Raw genomic sequence first — 14,279 nt, 5'->3', positions numbered from 1 at the left:
CCAACTTCCATCTCTGGGCTCTGTTGTGAACACAAAGCTTAGAGGCATCAGGGATGGGATTGCTGTCACAGTCTTCCCTGCATGCCCTAGGGAAAAATGAACTAATGACCTATACTTTCTGAATTTCAAGGTACACTTCAGCCTGTGCCATGAATCTTAATGTAATTTGTCCCCCTGCCAAGTCTGCACTGCTTTTATCACCTTTGTTTCTTTAATTTTTTTGGTTTTTTTTGTTGTTGTTGTTTTGGTTTGTTTATTTATTTATTTATTGAGACAGGGTTTCACTGTGTAGTCCTACCTGTCCTGGAACTTACTCTGTCTTTGAACAGAGATCCTGCCTCTGCCTCCCAAGTGCTGAGATTAAAGCATGCACCACCACTGCCTGGCTCACCTTTGTTTCCAACCAACCCCTGGACTTCCTACTCTCTCATGCTGGCTGTGCTACTGAATGGTCGTACAGGGCACTAGCTTTAGTGCTGCCATTCCAGGGTAGCTTTAAAAAGAGATATCTCGATAATGCAATACATAGTCCTACAGAGTGTCACCCAGATGGTGAAATTTCAAGTGCAGTAACAGGTCACTAGGCATCTCTTAGGTCAAGGATGTGTAGGAAGTGTCAAAGGCCTTCTCTGCACTTTGCCTGTTTTGATGACTAGGCCTGCATTTAATGACATCAACATCTCAGCTGGTTTCAACTTGGAGGCATCCCAGATGCCAGCTTCAGGAAGAGGAAGGCTTTTATCGGCGAATCAATCCCACACCAGTTTTGTTTTAAGGGGTTATTTATTTTGGGGGGTAAAACTTACATACACCATAAACTGTCAGGAAGGGAGCCTAGTCGCTGGAGCAGGAGCCCGGAGCAGGAGCTGGGACCAAGCGCCGGAACCAAGAGGGCCTGATCCGGATCTGTGTCTCTTTTTAAAAGAGAAATATACCACGCCCCAGTGGGCTGGTATTTCAGCGGCTATTAGCTGACGGAGCGGAAGTCGCTCACCGCTGCACCGTGGGCTCGTGCTTCAGCGACTATTGGCTGAGGCAGCGGAAGCTACTCCCACAACAGGCTTTGACCAGGGTTAGGTCCCAGGAGTCCTGTGTTTGTTGCTTTCAGCTGCAGTAAGATTCATAGCTGTAGAAAAGAGGGTTGGGTCAGGTTACCGTCATAGCCATGATGTGGACAAGATGTGGCCACAGGTGTCTGGGTACACATCCTATGGATGTCAGGAAACAGTTTCCTTTAGGATGGTCACTGTTGGCTGGAGGAACCTGTGCTTCCTAAGCATCCAGATGATCACAGTTGGCTGGAGGAACCCGTGCTTCCTAAGCATCCATGCACAGATGTACCTGCAAAAGAGCCAGCCCTGTCCGTCTACTTTCTCTGAAGAATTCCCCAAAGCTCAAGAACTATATTGCTCTATCCCCAGCAAGCCCCAATAGGCCCTGTTGTGATTAATTCAGTACAGTACCACCCCTTCACTACCTTCCCTTGCTAGATGCCCTCATTATGGGACTCTGTCAGAGATGAAAGAGACAGCCATCATGGGTGTGCTCCATTACATCAGGGACCTGTGTCTTCTCATGCTACCTCAGGCTCGGCAACCTTTTATAGCAGGCAGAAATTTAAATTCGGTAACATGACCCCTTGTGCCCCGTAGGAATAGAATCACTCGGCCCCTAAGGTCCATATTTTCCATAGATGTACTATCTCAGAGATGATGGCTAAGACACCCTCCTCTAAGGGAAATAGACGGAGGGTTCTTGGTCTAATGTGTCTGTGTCAGAATTGGTTTCTTTTCTTAGAGCTTAGCCATATGCTCTACTGTGCTCAGTTTTCTGCTTGTATCTCTTTAGCCCAAGGCTACAATGGCTGTAGGACCTGTTAAATGTGGTCGCTAAAGAATTAACCACTGTTTCCGCTACTAACAACAGCAGCAATATGGTAAGGAATCCATTTACGCTGCATCCTGTTCATGTTCCAGGCTCTTTGCCCAACACTTCCCATATATTAGGTCTCTTAATTCTCATGTTGACCTTGTGAAAGAGACACTATCATGGACTCAATTTATAGCTGGCTTGTAAGACAGCAGGTGGAAAGATCAGAGGGGACAATGATCCCTGAACTCCAGATATGGATTTCCTTATGTCAGTGAACTTCAGCTGACCTGGTGTCTATCTGGAGCCAGAACCACATTCAAAGGGAGATTTTCCCACTGAAACATCCTGACCAATATGTCAAGATCTAGTATCTGCTCTAATAGTAAAGTAACAGTCTATAATTAATATTGTTTCAGGGATGACATAACCATGAGACTATAATCCCTGTGTATGTGCCCAAAATCAGAACCATCAGGCTGGGTGTGATGGGGTAGGAGATATGAACCTATAATTCTAGTCCTTAAGAAGTCCATGGATTTGGCAGGCATTGATTATTTATTAAAGGAGTTCATAACCGTGTATCATGTTCAAGGGGTAAGGTTAGGAAGACAGAATGGATGTATTCTGCTAGCTGGGAATCACAATATATGATACAGGGCAGTAAGCTTTCATATTATTGGTTTTTTGTTTGGTTGGGTTTGTTTTTGTTTTTTCAAGTCAGTTGTTTTTCTCTGCATAACAACCCTAGCTGTCCTGGAACTTGTTCTGTAGACCAGGCTGGCCCCAAACTCACAGAGATCCGTCTACCTCTGCCTCCTGAGAGCTGGGATTAAAGGCATGCACCACCACACTTTGGCGAGCCTGCTTTCTTGTAGAATTCAGGACCACCAACCCACAATGGGCTGGGCCTTCCCTATCAATCCCTAATTAAGAAAATACTCCACAGGCTTATCTTTCCGAGCCTGATCTTACGACAGGATTTTCTCAATTTAGGCTTCCTCCTCTCTGATTACTATATTGTGTCAAGCTGACATAAAACTAATCCAGTCAGCACATTGCTTCAACACAGTCTGGGAATCACTGGTGGCCAGGATTGTGGACTGACATCCCTGAAATTGAGTTGAAGTAATTTCTCTCTGTAAGTTGTCTAGATAAGTATTTTGTCACTGCTATGAAAACATTAACTGTCACATTAATATTTAGCAATGAATATGAAAGAATTTGCCCTGCACAGCGGTGTGCGTATAGCACTTGTACATGTGATGTTGAGCATGCCAGTACACATGAAAGAGTACAATCTATCGGTTATCAAATACAGAAACAAGCAAAGTTGACCTATGGGGCCAGGTGTCAGCATGGTGAGCCTAGGAAGGACAGAGCTGAGAGGGGACATCTCGCTGCTGGTCTGTTTCCTCACCGGTGTGCTGATTTTATAAGTGTGTCTTATTTGTGTTCAGGCCCCTACCATGAAAGTAAAGATCAAATGAAAACAGAGAAGCCATTTAATCAGAGCCTGAAAGATAGTCACTGTGCTTGCTAGTTTTAAATCAACTTGACACAAACTGGAGTCATTTGGGAAGAAGGAACCTCAGTTGAGAAAATGCCTCCACCAGATTAGCCTGTGGTGCATTTGCTTAGTTAGTGATCAGTGTAGGAGCCCAGCTGAGTAAGATGTGGGGAGCAAGCCAGGAAGCAGCACACTCTTCCATCAGTTTGTATCAGTTTGTGCCTTCAGCTTCCTTCCCTGCTTGAGTTCCTACCTTGATTTCTCTGGATGATGGACCACAAGCTTTAAAGTGAAATAAACCCTTTCCTCCCCATGTCGCTTTGTTCATTATTTTAAATCATAGTGATAGAAACCTAACTAAGACCGTTTCTGTATTTGGCAGGGACTCAAAAGCAGGCCGTTAGGGGGAGGGAGATTAAGGTCCTGTCCTGGGAGGTTGGTATGGGGAATACACATACCAAATACGACTGGTTTGGCTTTTTCTCTTGGTCCTGATCATAAGATGTGAAGTGGTTGGTTTGGAGACTGGGAGCTAACGTCTCTAGCTCTGCATTGATTTCTGCATAGAGTCCCAGAGTGTTCACTGTCAGAATTTTGTATCAGACGTCTGTTGCCAGGTAGGAACAGTTACTTTCCATTTGCAGGTTCCTTTTCTGAACTAGATGGGCAGGAGCATTGAGAAGGGCTGCTGCACTGCTGGATGGTACATCCCCATTTTCTCAAGCTCTCCACCCTCCCTGAGGTCAGAGGTGCCTGCCAAAGCAAATGAGTCTATAGCTAGCCGGCTCTCCTCACTATTTAGAGTCACACCCACATCCTAAACGTTCCAAACAACAGAGAGGCAAATTTAATTACTCCTCACCCACCATCTCCCAAACATTTGAGGAGTCTGTGCATCAGGGAGCCTTGTACCAGAGCCTCCCACCTGGCTGAGATGGGACCCACAGGCTAGTTCAGTGTCATGAGCTAGTGTCATGCCCTTCACCTTTCCAGGAAACTAATTCCTGGAAACTCGTTCAGAATATCCAGGCAGTGCTTTGGAACTTTGCTAGACATGCCTATAAAAAAGATTCAGTAGGACTCTATTTCTCTTTTAAACTGTCAGAAGGACTGGAGAGATGGCTCCACAGTTCAGAACATTGGATGCTCTTTCAGAGGACCCAGGTTCAATTCCCAGCACCCACACAGCGATTCTCAGCTGTCTGTAACTTCAGTTCCAGAGGACCTGACATCCTCACACAGACATACATGCAGGCAAAATGCCAATGAATGCTCATAAAATAAAAATAAATTATTAAAAAAAATTGTCAATTGGATGCTGATTTACCTGACTTTTTTCCTTTCTTCTTTTTTTTTTGTTTTGTTTTGTTTTGTTTTTCAAGACAGGGTTTCTCTGTGTAATTTTGGAGTCTATCTTGGCACTCACTCTGTAGACCAGACTGTCCTCAAACTCACAAAGATCCATCTGCCTCTGCCTCCTGAGTGCTGGGATTAAAGGCGTGCACCACCACTGCCCAACAGCCTGACTTCTTTCACAAAGCTTCCAGGTGCTTGTTCCTTATGCAGGAGTCTGATGTAAACAAATTCCAATTACAGTTATGTCATCCTCCTACAGAACTCTGGGAGATGGTCCAGCCAGTTTTACAATTGCAACCTTATGTTAACTCTCTAACTTTATACACTGTTAATCTTGTAAAATTTCTTTCCTCAATAATTGTCTCTTAATGTTCTCCACAAGGTTGAACAGTTATTGCCTCCTGACTTACGTTCTGGATCTTTACAACTGTTATGTTTTATTGTAGCCCCTTGGATGGACCCTCCTCTGAAGCTCTTTGACAGCAGCTTGAGACAGTTAAAGAGAGATCAGGGGACCCCTAAACCCCTGTAAACAATTTGGGTGAACTCAGAAAGGGGGACTAATGGGCCATGGGCCATTCACCCCTTCACTATTTTCACCCCTCTGGGCATTGCTTTTGAGACTCAGAATTAAAATTGCTGTGTTGAAGCCTTTTTTTGCATCAGTTAACCTTTCTGTCTCACCAGTACTAAAAAATAAAAACCAAAACCAAAAACAACTTAGATCAACTTATCATCCTTCAGGACCAACTGGATTCTTTGGTGATTTGCAGTAAGTAGTCCATGACTAGATGTGACTACTGCTGAGGATGGGATCCTACAGGAATGATGCTATGTCTGCACCAATAAATAAATCCTGACTGGTTTGAGATGGGGGGGCTCTGTGGTAGTTTGAATGTAATTGGCCCTCATAAGCTCATAGGAGTGGCACTTTCAGGAGCTGTAACTTTGTTGGAGTAGGTGTGGCCTTTTTAGAGGAAGTGTGTCACTTGGGGCTGGGCTTTGAGGTCTCATATATGCTCAAGCCACACCCAGTGTTTCAGTTCACTTCCTGTTTGCAGATCAAGATGTAGATAGAACTCTCAGCTCCTTCCCTAGCACCATATCTACCTGCATGCTACCATGTCCCACCATGATGATAATTGGGACTAAACCTCTGAAACTGTAAGCCACCCAATTAAATATAATTTTTAAAAGAGTTGCCATGATCATGGTGTCTTTTCACAGTGATAGAAACCCTAACTAAGATAGGGTCTAAGGGCAGAAGTGTGCAGAGCCAGGCCAACCCAAGACTGTCTCAGAGGTTCTGATGTAAGGACAAAGGGAACTTTAGTTCTATGTTGGTGTCCAGGAATGGACTTGGCAAGGCCAGTCTGGAGTCTGTGTCTTAGAGGAGTTAAGGTTGGGGTTTCTGGAGACCCAGCTCCTCCCTGTGGGCTGTCTTATCAGTCTTAAGGCAGCTGTGTCTGAAGTAGCCTGTGTCTCTTTGCCAACATTGTCTGACCTAGCTCTCTGCTGACCTTGGCCCCCGAAACAATATAGGAGATGTTGTGCTTCCTTTTCTCTTTTTTTTCTTCTCCTCTCCTCTCCTCTCCTCCCCTCTCCTCTCCTCTCCTCCCCTTCTCTCTCTCTCTCTTTCTCTCCCTCTTTCTCTCTCTTCTCTCTCTCTCTCTCTCTCTCTCTCTCTCTCTCTCTCTCCCTTTCTCTCTCTCTCTTTTGAAACAGAATCTCTCTACATAGCCCTGGCTGTCCTGGAACTCACTATGTAGACCAGGATGACATTAAACTCACAGAATCTGCCTGCCTTTGCCTCCCAGGTGCTGGGATCAAAAGGTGTGCATCACCACACTCAGCTGGTCTACTTATTAATAAACTTGCTTGGTATAAGAAAAGGTTTGTGAACAAATCACACTGGTGAATGTTTTGTACTCAGGAAGCAGAGGCAGTTGGATCTCTGAGTTTGAGGATAGCCTGGTCTATAGAGAGAGTTCTAGGACAGCAAGGGCTACACAGAGAAACCCTGTCTCAAATACTCCACCCCCCAAAAAAGAAAAGGTTTGTGCAAGACCTCCCAATTTCAGCTTTTATCTTCTCTGTCTTTCTCATCCCCTGGCACCTCCTCATCAGGATCCTGTCACTGAAAAATGGCCTGCTGGTCCAGATCACACAGGGACCCGACAAAAATTCAACCAGAAGCCTCTTTCTATGTACTGGCTTTTGGTAACCCTCCACGTGGCTCCTCCCCTTGATCACTTTCCTCTTTGTTATCTCCATACATATCTTTTCACCCTGTCTTTTAAATGTTTTATTTACTGAACTTCCCCTATACCCAAACAAAATGTTCCACATACGCTCTCCCAATGGCCCTCACCCTACAACAGCTCCATTTGCTCTGGTTGTTACTGATACATCTGCAAACTTTTAGATGCTGCGGAGGACGTCTGGCTATGAGGGACCTCCATCCCTTTCACCCAGGCCAGAGAGAATTCTTTACATTAGTTCTCCACCCCCTTCTATGTTCTCTAGCTCCCTGCTGCTGCTGCTGGGCCAGTTTGGTGCAGCACTCTTGGCAATGGGACTAGTCACTGTCCCCCTAAATCAACTCCAAACCCCCTTCCTTTCATGGGCTCACTCTACCTCTCTCACATCTACTCCTCCCTAAGCCTCTAACTCCCTGGACTAGCTCTCAGTTTCACTCCAGCCAAATCATCTGCTTACAGCTGAGTGACAGATGACCAATGACCTCCTCTACAACGACCTGGAAATAAACCCCTCTGACCGCAGCCCTCCTTAACAGCAATCAGCTAAGAAAGAATCTACACTTCCCACTTCTTTAGAGTTTGGAATGGTGGAATTGTTTCCTCTTTAAAATCTTGCTGCACCTTGCTTGGTAATCTGCTGAGATAGCCTGTCCTGCCTTGGGCAGGCGGCTCTGGAAGGCTGAGGTGCTGTAGTCACCACCACCACCACCACCCTCAGCCCCTCTAAAGGCTCAAGTCATCTTTTTTCCTCTGACAGACTGCTCAGTTTCCTTCAGCAGAGAGTCTGCTCTCTGGCTGTTTGTCCTGCCTGTCTGTTGAAGGTCAAACTCCTCTATTTTTTCTGCCCTCCATCTCTTTAAGCTGCCTCAGAAATCTAACAACCCTCTCCAGCCCTTCTCTTTTTCCACTGGGTCTCACTCTGTAGCCAAGGCTGGCCTGAAACTCATTAGATATCATAGGCTAACCTTGAACCTGCAGCAATTTTCCCGCCTTGGGCCTTGACTACTCCGTGTTAGATTACAGGCATGAGCCATAACAATGGCTAGAGGTTTTTGTTTGTTTGTTTTTTAAAGTTATAGTGAATAACAACCCCACCACCAAACAAACAAACAAGCAAACAAAAACCAGAGCACAGCAAAACAGAAAACCTGGGCCGACTGTTGATATAACTTAGTGTTGTAGTATGGCAGTTTCCCTGGAACTGAACCATTTCCCTCTGGAAGAAAGGGACATTTCCTGAGACTCAGGAAGTAAATTTTACTTGTCCTAGAAAGCTGAATTTCATAAGGTTCCGTAGGGCTCAACCCCAAGCTTATGGAAGCAGTAAACAACTGCTGGGGCCTAGACTCAGGCCCTCTGAGTATACAAGAGGAGCCTCTCGGATCTACTGGACTTCTGCCGCATGTATACTCAGGGATGCAGCTTTTGAGAGCATCATCAGTGTCGAGGTGGACTTCACAACAATGCTCCTGCATTTTAGCCATCTCTGATCTGTAAGCAATTCTATCCATGTTCCTGTAGGTGATTTCAATAAGAACTCTTTGGTCCACCAAGTTGGACTTCGGTCTCTCATGGGTTTTCCTAACTGGGGTGAGTAGGCACGTGTTGTGTTTCCCCAGGATAAGTTTCATACAATTGGTAGAAAGCTTATCTAGCCCTGTGTTTGATCCCCAATGTGAAAAAGGGTTTTTTTTCCTTTATCAAAAATAATTAGTGTAATAAAAGTGAGGCAGAGAAGCAGACAGACTTGTTCTCAACAGGCTGAGATTGCTTTATTGTAACTGTGAGGGGCCCCAACCTTTCTATGGGGTGAAGGTTGAGTGCATTTAGAGGAGCTGGTGGACATATGTACATACATATAGTACACACACACACACACACACACACACACACATACCAGGAAGTTACAGCTTTTTTTGTGGTTTGGCTGGGAGCAGGGTATGTTGTTTTTGACACTTGGGGATATTGTTTCTGTAGGTGGAACAGGACAGCCAGGCTAGAGCTGGGCTGTTAGTCACTGCTCAGGGCTCTTATCCAGTGCAGCCAGACTTAATGACACCCTCTTCCCCTTTGCACTCTAATCTCTTTATGGGGTTGGGATAGTCTACTCAAAGACAAGTTCCTGGATCTTAGAGGGTGTGGCAGGCTGGGCTGTCACCTGCATCCTAGGCTAGTTTAGTGGAGCTCCTTGTTGCCAAATAGCCCAGGGCAGTCAGTTTTCTCCCATGAAATTTTAGCTTCTGTACTGCTAGTCCCTTGAAAACAATTTATTTATTTAGTTAGTTTTTTTCAAGACAGGGTTTCTTTGTGTACGTAGCGTTAGCTGTCCTGGAACTTGCTGTGTAGACCAGAATCGCCTCAGAATCATAAAGGTTCTTGTGCCTTTGCCTCCTGAGTGCTGTGATTGAAGGTGTGCTCCACAATTTTCAGCAAAAAAAAAAAAAATTGTTTTATTTTGTCCTAGTTAGGGTTTCTATTGTTGTGATAAAAGATCATAATCCAAAGTAAGCCTGGGAGGAAAGGGTTTATTTTTTTCTTACAACTCTGAGGTCCCACTCCATCACTGAAGGAAGTCAGGGCAGGAACTCAAGACAGGTACGTGGACAGAAGCCATGAAGAAGCTGACTTGTTCCTTCTGTCTTGCTTAGCCCGCTTTCTTTTTTAACTTGTTGGTTTTTAAAATATTTTCATTACTTTTAGTTATGTAACGTATGTGTGTGCATGTGGGTATGTGTTCAAGTGCAGGTCTCCTTGGACACATCAGATTTCTTGGAAATTGACCTTATATATGGTTGCGATTCATCCAATATAAGTGCTAGAAGTGAAACCTGGGTCCTCTAAAGAAGTAGCAAGTGCTCTTAGCCACAGAGTCTTCTCTCTAGACCCTCATCCAGCTTTCTTATACCACTTAGTCAGAGATGGCACCACCCCCAGTGGGTTGGGCCCTCCTGCATCAATCACTAATCAAGAAAATGCCCCAGAGACAGGCCATCTGGTAGAGGCATTTTCTTAATCGAGGCTCCTCTTCCCAGATAGCTGAAGCTTGTGTCAAGTTGGCCAAAAACAAAACGAAAAGCAAACAGATTAAAACAACAACTAAGACATAACCACTAATATGTGAACACATGTAAAACTTTGAGTTTGTCAAATTTTAATAGAAATTCAAGTCCAGGTTCTAACTTACTCAGTCCTGGGTGTGGACTGAGACTGTGTTTCTGAAGAACCTTTTTGTTTGCTTGTTTGTTTTAAATAAATGCAAAAAACATCGACTGAGAGCGGGCCCTTTATCCTGCTGAAACTGGACGTATCTCTTATAGCACCCTATGATGCGATCTGGCCAAGCTGGGATGAATTGAGTTTCTGACAATAAATGACGTGAGAGTACAAATAATTTGGTCTCTGTTTCAGTTGATTGAGGACCCTGTGGTTTTGGGTTTTTCACCGCATGCAGGATGAAGCACCTAAACCACTGAGGAAATGGAGACCATGGAAAAACCAGAGCCAGGATCCCACTGGTCATGTGCCATTATCATTTTCCCTCAGTAATCTAACACCATTCCTCACACCTGTTTGAGGTTACATTGGTCAGCTGTCCATCCCAATAATGCAATCTTGAGACAATTATTAAAAAAAAAAACCAAAAACCAGTTCATTTGGCTCTTGGCTTTGGAGATTCCAGTCCATGATCAAGGGGCCACCATTGTTTTGGACCTCTGGTCAGATGGCATATCATGACGGGAATATGTCAGAGGTCCTACCTCCTGCTGGTCCCCAGTATCCGCCCCCAGTGTGACGGTCCACTTTGCCCACTTGATTGAACTGGGAGCTGCTGTAAAGCACACTTCTGGTCTACGGGTTTTGTTTGTTTGTTTGTTTCTTTTTTTTTTGAGGTTGGATATTTATTTAGTGGTTATGGAAGGTAAGGGAGAAGGGGAGAAGAACAGAGAGGCAGAGAGGGGGAGAGAGAGAGGGAGAGAGAAAGAGAGAGAGAGAGAGCAGAAACTGAAGCTGCCTCTTTGAGAGGAAGCCGGAAAAGAGAGAGAGAGACTAAGGCTGCTGGTTTCGTTTCTTATTGGTATGACAAGACACCTGAGCAAAGCAACTTAAGGAAAGATGGATCACTTGGGCTTACGGGTTGGGAGTGGTCAGGGAAGCATGGTGGCAGGAGTGTGAGGTGACTGGTCACACTGTGTCTATAGTGAAGAGGAAGGGATACATGCTGGTGCTCTGCCAGATTTCACCCGTGTATTGGTTGGGTTTCCAGTGCATGGGCTACCACCACCACATTCAGTACTGGTCTTTCCTCTCAGTTAAACCTTTCTGAAAACATTTTTTACAGATAATGCCTGAGGTGTGTTTTCTAGGTGATTTAAACCAATTTGAGTTGACAATGATTATCAACCATCAATTTGTATGGGTATGTCTTAGGGTTTCTATGGCTGTGAAGAGACACCATGACTGTGGCAACTCTTATAAAGGTAAACATTTAATTGGGTGGCTTACAGTTTCGAAGGTTTAGTCCATTATCATCGTGGCAGGACGTGGCAGCGTGCCAGCAGACGTGGTTCTAGTAAAAGATCTGAGAGTTCTACATCTAGATTCATAGGCAATAGGAAGTGAACGGAGATATTGGGTGTGGCTTGAACATTTATGTGACCTCAAAGCCCTCCTCCACAGTGACACACTTCCTCCAACAAGGCCACACCTACTTCAACAAAGCTACACCTCCTAATAGTGCCATTTCCTATGAGCTTATGGGGACCAATTACATTCAAATTACAAAAGGATGTTCCTAGCCTAATAGAGTTGACAGTGAAGACCAGCCACCAGTTTGTATTGGCATTTCTAAGGGGCTTAACATGGGAGAAGACTGGAGCATTGGCTGCACCATCCAGTAGGCTGTGAGACCTGTGAGAATAAAATGGGAGGAGGAAACCCACTGGGACAGGCATTCTCATTTTGGCTTCCCTAAGATACATGTTTTTCTCATAACTTGACATTCTATCATGTCTCTTCTTCCACCCATGCTTAGACTGAGATCTTTAAAGCTCCCAGTCAAAACAAATCTTTTTTTTCTTGTAAACTATTTCTCTTATTTACCATAGTAGTAAGACACTACCTAACCAACACATCAGGCATCAGGCACTAGTCTTTTTTTTTTTTAATGTATGCAGTGTTGGCATCAGACCTCATTACAGATGGTTGTGAGCCACCATGTGGTTGCTGGGAATTGAACTCAGGACCTCTGGAAGAACAGCCAGTGCTCTTAACTTCTGAGTCATCTCTCCAGCCCTTCAGGCACTAGGTGTTAAAACTAGTGTTTAACACCTCAGTCTTTATGAGAAATGCTGTGGTGAGAACCTGTGAGAGTCTGGGAGAGGTTCAGAAGAATTTATTTAGATGTATAGTAGGGGAGAACACTCACTGATACAGGACTGCTTATACACCACCACAGTTGTACTGCCCAGGGGGAAAGAGCACCAACAGCAAGCTACCTGCTCTGCTCCTGTCATCCAAGCCAGTACGAGACCAAGAGAGTGACCACTACTGGTGGGAATGCAATCTTGTACTACCACTCTGGAAATCAGTATGGCAGTTTCTCAGAAAATTGGGAATCAGTCCACCTCAACCAGTGATACCACTCCTGGGCATATATCTCCTTCAGCCAACAACTTTAAGAGGTTGTACCAAGTTAGGGCATGACCTTTTAGGTACCCAAAGAAAAGCCATCAGCCTGTCTAGGGCTCACTGTCTCTCTCTGGTTCCCATGGTACACACCTAAGGTTGGATTTCTCATTCCTGTTCTGTGAGTTTGCCCCTTATAATAAAGAAATATAAATGAAATATTTTGGTGTTAGCTTGGGATTCTTTGACTTGCATCCTCAACCCCCTTTCCAGTAACATCTGGCACCCAACGTGGGGCATGAAGACCAGTATAACCCCTTTTCAGGACCCCCACAGCAGCTACGTACTGCATTTGAGCACTGACTCTCCCTGCCAGCAACTCCAGCTAGCTGCCACCAAGCCCTGCGTGGTGCATAATTATAACTATCTATTTTTTAACTCCATCAAAGACTCCAGAAAAATATAGTATTACCTAAGTAAACAGGAAGTGCATTGTGAACAACTTCCAAAACTCTAGAATTGACAGAGATATCTTGCTGCTCAGACAGTCACCCAGAGTTCTTTTGTATCATTAGAGCATCCATCTTCAGCCTACAGAAGACTTTTCCATAAAGCAGGAAATTTTAAAGACAGTTCCACATATACTGGCCGTTTGTCAGTTACTTTTTCTGTGTTTTGTAGAATGTCTTGCAGACTCTTTTATGAAGCAGGAACCCCAAAGGATGGTCTCACCTTTAGGCAAGTTCAGCAATTATTTTTCTGTGGGTCCTGTATGTTCAAGTTCACACAGCGTATCATCAAGAAGTCCAGGCAAGGACAGTTTCTTGCCCAACTGGCTAACAAACTCCATAAGGAGTCTCTTTGATGCCCATCATCCTCTTGAAGTAAATTGGTGCTGCCAGGGGCAGATGTATCTCATGGTCATGAAAAGTTCTAAGTTCTTAAAACATTTTAAATGCCCTATTTTGAAGGTTTTTGAAAGATTTGAAGATTACCTATCTAAATGAAATATATCTCTATATAGCTAGAAAACCTAATTAACATGACTATAAGCTTGACTATTATAGATGACTACTAACCTATATTTCTTAATTATACATTACATTTTTTAAAAAATATTTATTTATTTATTATGTATACAATATTGTGTCTGTGTGTATGCCTGCAGGCCAGAAGAGGGCACCAGACCCCATTACAGATGGTTGTGAGCCACCATGTGGTTGCTGGGAATTGAACTCAGGACCTTTGGAAGAGCAGGCAATGCTCTTAACCTCTGAGCCATCTCTCCAGCCCTATACATTACATTTTTAAATGAGCTGCACAAACATAATACCTGAACCAAGAGCAGAAATAGATATGTGTGTATGTATAATAAAATTGACTTTAAATTTGTACCAACAAACCAAAATTCATGCCAATGCAAATCTCTGTAGCATATTCTCCTTTAATATAAAAAAATTATTAACAATATTTGGGAATATGGGCATAGTTCTCTCCAAACTGTTTTTTGCTTTTTTGGGGGGGGGTATTTTTAGGAGTGTTTACTGTGACCTTTTGGGGATCTTGGTCCATCAAACCACATTAGTATGGAATTAATCCACAGATTCTTATCTTCTGTGGAAACAAAAGCACAAATCCTTAGGCCCAAATTTTGGAAG

This window comes from Myodes glareolus, chromosome 10 (genome assembly GCF_982192425.1).
Source record: "Myodes glareolus chromosome 10, mMyoGla1.1, whole genome shotgun sequence".
Taxonomy (NCBI): Eukaryota; Metazoa; Chordata; class Mammalia; order Rodentia; family Cricetidae; genus Myodes; species Myodes glareolus.
This window is presented reverse-complemented; position numbering follows the sequence as displayed.